This window comes from Amborella trichopoda, chromosome 2 (genome assembly GCF_054954075.1).
Source record: "Amborella trichopoda isolate Santa Cruz 75 chromosome 2, AtrichopodaSantaCruz75HAP2 v2.0, whole genome shotgun sequence".
NCBI lineage: Eukaryota > Viridiplantae > Streptophyta > Magnoliopsida > Amborellales > Amborellaceae > Amborella > Amborella trichopoda.
The window spans coordinates 3431750-3439153 of NC_142337.1; positions in this window are offsets into that span (position 1 = coordinate 3431750).

The window sequence follows — 7404 nt, forward strand, 5'->3', positions numbered from 1 at the left end:
CCAATACTTGGTTTGTATCAGAATTGATTAAGTCATTGAATTCTACTTCATCTGTATCCGATTCTTGCTGAGACATTTGTTGTAATTCAAGTGATTGGATTCTACTTTTTAACTGGCCTATTTCTGATTTTATTTCTTTAATCTCTTTTTTAAGATCAGAGATTGTAGGTTCCTTTTGTTGAGAAGTGTGTTGATCACTTACTCTTTTTATTATAGCAGAAAAATTATATTCATCTGGATTTTTATTGATAAGTAGTGGTTTTGATTTGTTTTTGGTAATATTAATGAATTGAGTAATAACAGCTCTTTTTTCATTAGGATCACTAATCTTATCAATAATATCTAAGATGAAATTATCTTCTTGAGTGAGTGTGTGAACACCATGTTGGGGTAAGGGACAACTACAATCATTGTCTTCTATTGAATTAGAAGATTCTGTATCAGTGGTAGAATCAGAAGTATCTGTCTATAGAAGATCATCATCATCTATTTGGTCTAGATGAGAATCACTAGAAGTGGAAGAAGAAGAATCATAAGACATGATATTATATAATTTTGATTTGATTGTATCATCTAAATTTAATGATTCTATTTTCTTTTTGAATTTACATTGGTGGTTATAATGTCCTATTTTACCACACTTATAACATACGGGTAATTTTTTCCTTTTCTTTGTATTAGGGGAAAATTTATTGATTAACTTTCTTTTGGATTTTTTATAATACTTTCTATCTTTCTTCTTATTTTTGGACTTATATTTTTCTTTTTTGTATTTTTTCTTTTTCTTATATGAATTGTCAGGCATACTTTTCTTATCTAGATAATATCCAAATTGTTCACAGAAATCACCTAGTTCTTTTCTCTTGGTGATCTTTTGTTTATCTAGTTGTCTTTTTAATTTCATATCAGTGCATAAGGCTAAACCTTCAGCACATATTTCTGCAGAGAGTTCTCCAAGTGTATATGTTGAATAGACAATTATTCCATTATGTTTCTTTCGCAGTCTTTCTTTGACTTTTTCTGCGAATAAGTATGGAAGACCAGCTATGAATTTTTCCTTCCAGTGGTCTAGCTGACAATCTTCTCGTATTAATAACCTTGAGAAAAATACATCTTTATACCATTTATAATGAGATAGAGTAGGACAGCGTAAATTGGATAGCAGATCCTCCGATCTTGCTGCTAGTAATGATGTACTGCCTACAAAGTGTAGAGTAATTGTATATATGAGAGTGTTAACTGCATCACTTTCTGTATATATGACTTCTTGATTTTGTTCATATCTTCCTGTCCATTGTCTTGTATTATTAAGAATCCTTTGTTTTGTATCATCATCAACATAAAAATCCCACCAGCCTCTTAACCATCCTGTAAATCTATTAACTATTGCTTTAGCAACCTCTTGGTCATGGTTGCCTGCCATTTTATTTGCAGAGGCATACATTGTCATATGTCTCATGACATCTAATATTTTTAATTCCGATAATCCATCAATTTGCCAATTCACTATTGACCTTCCTGAATAAGCTACTGCCTGTTGTATGGGATCTTCTTCCATTTGAATATCAACAGGGGTAGGTCTCTTATGATAGGGTAAGGCCGTTATGGGTTTCCAATATTTCCCATAAGCTATTTTATTGATAGTGTCAGTTATTGGTGTAGTATCCATAAAAGCTTTTTCTTGGTTTTGGATAGTATCTTCTATAATTGGTTCTTCTTCTGCAAGCATCATTGTTTCATGCTCAGGTATGGCTATGGCTTTACCTTTGTCAGAAGATTCAGGTGGTTGAGAAATGATTGTTGGCTGAGGAATATTAATTTGGGATGATGGTACTCCTTTAATATCTAATTGGGACAGTTTTGATATTAATTTATCCATAAGGGATTTATTATTGTCTCCAATATGAAATTTAGCTTTATTTAATTCTGGAGGTGGTTTAAATAATACTGATCTAGGAATAGAGGAAACAGAAGATGTGTCCTTGGATACAATTCTTTCTATCCTTTCTGTTTGTTTCCCTAAAGATTGTAAATATAAATTTGTATAATTGTTTTGTTCTACAATATGAGGTATAAAGTCTTGCTTTTTATTCAACTCTTTAGGTATGATTTTATAGGGTGTAGCCACTATGTCATATAGTGTTTGGGGTTGTGTAGGCTCATTCTTTTTTGGAATTGCTGTCTTGAGTATAATACTCTTTTCAGGTAGATGTATACTAGCTGTTATAGTACCATCAGTACTGATATATGTTTTTTCTTCTATTGTCTGAATTTTATCAAATGAAGGAATAGTAATATTCTTTTCTATACACATTTCTTTTAACCATTGGAAAAAACCTATATTTAACCTTTCTTTATGTAGAAATTTATTATATTTTTTATGTACTAATTCTAGTAGTCTTGGTGGTTGAAATCTTTTCAGATACCATTCTCTTATGTTTTTATTTTCTTCTGATAAATAATCTTTTTTGATATAATCTTTATTTATTTTTCTCTTTTTCCTTTCTAGCTTAGCAGCTAGATAGGCTGCTATATACTCATCTGAATATTGAGTATTATCATAAGTATCTTCCTCTATTTGTAGTGTACATACTTGAAAATCTTGTAATTCTTCTATACTGGGTTCAGTATTGGATGTTGTAGTATGAGATTTAAAGGTGTATGTAGGAATCACAATATTATCCGTGGTTCTTTGTGTTCCCTGAAATTGAATATCTGAATTGGATGAAGAAGGTTGATTAGGAGGCGGTAATATAATTACATTAGGATTGTGAGAATAGGATTTCCTACTTGGTATTTTATTTTTAATATTTCTTTTTCTTCCAAGATTAATAACATCCTGTACTTGTGGTTGTTGAAATTTAATTTCAATATTTCCATCGGTATGTTCTATTATTTGATTGGGAATATGATTTTGAGGAATTTCTTGTGGTTGGTTGGCATTTTGCAATGCCCATGATTGGGGTAATACTATATCTGACCATTTTACGGTTTTTGGGACAATCATATTGGATTTTTCTATGTTTGTTTGAAACAATATTGTTTGATCTTTTTGATCAAGTTTTAAAGTATTTGGACTTAACATATTCATGACTTTATAGTATATTCTGTATACTATAGCCAAATTTTGTGAACCATGGATCATGTTGAATCCATGTGTTTTTAGGTTTATTGTTAAAATATCTAAAATATTTGGATCGGTCAAAGAAACAGAAAAATTAGGAAAACAATTAAAATAGATTAGACCACTACAAAGGCTGGATTCGACCATGCCGAGTAGAGAGTCTGTGAATATATTGTGTCTTGTATCTCTTAGGCATACAAGCACAGAAGTGTTCAACCCTAAACGGGTCAAAGGTTTTACGGCTATTTGAATAAGGCCAATATGTAAATATTTATAATTATTTTCTTTATGTTTTTCAATTACTTTTTTTGAGAGTAGGTGAAAGTCTTCTTGGTTTTGAGTGACTGATAGACTTTCTTCTACCGTTTTGATGGCATAACCCATCTTGAGTTTAAATGATCATTTATTATAAACATCATGAATTGGGACCTTAGGAATGTTCCAGTTTTGAATATTTTCCTCAATATCATTTATAATAATTTGTTCTTTATTCTTTACTCTAAGTTTTGAAGATGAAGCTACAGTTTTTCCTGTAAGATTCTTTATGAGATTAGCCATCCGTAGGTTGCGGATAATGACAATCTGGACATTCAGCGGCCTTAGCTTTTTTCCCTAAGCGGCTCTCCTGGCCTTGGCGGTACTTTTCGCATCGGCTTTCACTTGTCTCTTGTCTTAACTCTCGGACCAACTTTCTTGGTGGTCAATCTCACTTAGTATCTTATGGTAAAATGTAACTTTATCTGTAACTTATTGAGTTAGAAGAACAGTTTTACAAATTCTCCAGTTGTAACTGTTTACACAGTTCCACTGTTGAACAGTTCTACTGTTGTGATTTGTTGACAGTGTTTCACTGTTATGGCTCTGATACCAAATTGCGCCAGGATCTACAGCACTGTCACTTTTTGATTATTTTTATTGTTATCTAAACTTCTGATTGTAAATATTTAATTTATAATAAGTATGTGAACAACAAACCGTTGTACTTGATTATTGATTGTAAAATTCTATAATAGTTAAGACAGAACAAGATGATTCCTAATAAAGGGACTATTGATATATCTAATACTATCCACTGAGCATAACTATTTTCTCCGATCTTAATATTAAACAAAATCTTAAATTGCATTATAATATTTTGAGCGAGAGATTCGTTGCTAATTGTTTTTTCTCTCCCGTATCTTTCTACCTTAATTCGGTAAATCTCTTTGCATTACGTTAAAAAGAGGATATATGGTCATTCAAATTATCACATATGTACCAAAATAGAAAGCAGAAATTTTCTCTTTCTCCAAAATTTATGAGGTTTTTTTTAAAAAAAATTCCCCCTCACACCCCAAGTAACTCACTCTCACTCTAGCCCCCTCTTCACCAATCTCCATATCCCTCTCTCTCTCTATACCCCCTTCCGCCCCCCTCTCTCTCTCTCTCTCTCTCTCTCTCCATACCATATATAATCGCATCATCATGAGCCTTATCCCATACCATATCTCTCTTTCCCCCATCAAATTTAGGAGTTTCTATTATTTTTAGGAATTTATCCTTATTTCCTATTTGAAAAGCACTTATCCTACCATCTCTCCGAATATGGGGTGCCATTTGTATAGAGCCTAGGCTCGAAACAATCAAATTAGAGCCTGCCTTCAAATAGTGTCAAGAAATGTGGCTTCAATACTGGAAATCTTTGTAATAGCCTTAAAATATATTTTCATATTTATTTATAAAATTTAAAGCTTAAAAAATAGTGTAGATCGATAGATCTATAAAAGTTTGAAAATCTTGAAAATTAACGGTCCAAAAATACGTTACAAAATCTGCTATTTCTAAAACTTGAATCTATTTTTTCTCATGTTCATGCATCTTGATGTCGAGATGATAAATTTGAAGATATTTCTGCATCAAAACAATCTCTTTTAGGAAAATTTTTGTTGTAGGCTAAAGTTTGATTGTTTAGAGCCTCGGCTCTATATAAACTTTTTGCCTGTATATAGTCTATTTTTATTATTACGATATGTGTCAACCCCTTAATTATTGCTTAATAATATAGTATATATAGATTATATATTTGGGTACTCATTTTACTTAAAAATAATAATATATATATATTTTTTTCTAACACAATGTGACGTCTTGAGTTTCATTCCTAACATAGGCAAAAAACATAATACTCTTGGGACATCCAATATCTGTTTTGTTGTGAGACGGTGGATAATCAACCACACACCCTAACGAATACAAAGGTCATCTATAACCATCGATCAACAAAAGGACGGTGGATGTGACCTTGGAATACCATTTAGCATAGACCATTGGGGCTTGTTTGGATGACAATTATTTTTATTTGAAATAGAGTATTTAATTTGAAATTAATATGTTCTGGACAATATTATTTTGTTAGTTCTTTAGTACATGTCTTGTATTATATGCAATACTATTATTTAATTATCATATTCCTTTGATAAGTTTTGAGCTACTTTTAGTTATTTTTGGTCAAAAAAATGTGACTTTCAACAAATTAATTTGAATACAGTGAAACAATTATCAAAAAGTTAAACTTATATGTAAATGGTCTCAAATACCTTTAAAATAAACATTGGCCAGACAATAGATAATTCATTATTATGATTAATTTTATTGAAATGGTGAATTATAAGTGATAATGAGTACATCCATGGCCATAGATTGTGGCGTACATCCTTTTATTGGCATATTTATTCAAGGGAATTGAACAACAACAAAAAAAAACTATTTATTATAAAAATTTAAAGATAATCTCATATATTTTATATTTAATTTAAATTTTATAATGTATATTGAATTTTAATTTTATTTTTCTCTATACATCAGATTGAGCTCAAATTTGGTAAGTTGATACTTCACACCGTCTCAAATTTGAAAAAAAAATACTAAATAATATTTCAAAATAAATAAAATGATCAAAATAAAATTTATGAAATTTGGAGTGGTAGTTTGCCTATTTTTATTTCAGTTAATTATATTTTAATTTTTTTATAAGTGCATGAAGGTGACACATATTGATATCCAAAATTTGAATATAATGAGATATATAAAAAAAACAATATAAATAAAATATACATTGTGATACATCACATTGGGTAATGAAACTTCTCATCATCAAAGTCTTTCTCAACTACTTTGAGTCGCTACAAGAATTCTAGTATGTTGTTATATTAAGGGTTACACCCTCACTTGGGCCATAAGTCCTTATATTTTCTCATTACTTCCGACCATATCCTTTTGGGCTTACTCTTTTTTTTTATTTATCTTTCTACTTTAACTAATTCGCACCTCCTAACAAGTAATGTATTAGGTAAGTGCCATATATAATTAGCCCACCTTAGTTTACTTATTCAGCCCATCGTAGTCTATTTTATCTCATATTATCGCCTAGTAATATCACCCCTAAATTCTCCTAAATATATAAAGAGAAAAGTTTATATAGAGTCGAGGCTATAAACAATCAAATTAGAGCCAACCTCAAAATTATGACTATAAGAGGTTGTTTTGATGCCCAAATATCTTCAAATTGATCATCTCGACATCAGGATGCATAGACATGAGAAAAAGATGGATTTCAAGTTTTGGACCGTCTATTTTCAAGTTTTCATAGATATGTCGATCTACACTATCTTTGAAGCTGTAAACTTTCTAAATAAATATGAAAATATATTTTAAGACTATTACAAATATTTCCATTATTGAAACCACATTTCTCGATACTATTTGAAGGTAGGCTCTAATTTGATTGTTTAGAGCCTAGGCTTTATACAAATCGCACCCATATATAAAGGGATTTAAGCTTTAATTTGATCATTTAGAGCCTAGGTTCTATACAAACCGCACCCATATATAAAGGAATTGTCTATAAAGAGACCATTTATCTTTTATACATAAAGGTCATAATCATTCCCACTCATTAAATGTCAAATAGGATGGCTTACGTGAGTCACGACGTCAAAAAAATTTTATTTTAGAACTTTGTATTTATTCAATTACACTGTACGTATCACCATTTTGAAATTTAAGGGACAATAATAATTAGGACTTTGATGTACAAAATTTGTAGACAATCCGACAAATATAAGATGAAACTTAAGAATAAAACATAAAATACATCGTTCTACTTTAAAAATTCGAAAATAGAAGGAAAATTTTGTGGTAATTTACTGCCTATGGAGATATCTTAAGATTGGAGGGACACTCTAGATATTATGTCAGTATAAAGTAACCTATAAAGTGCCCATTTCACCAAGCCCTATGTC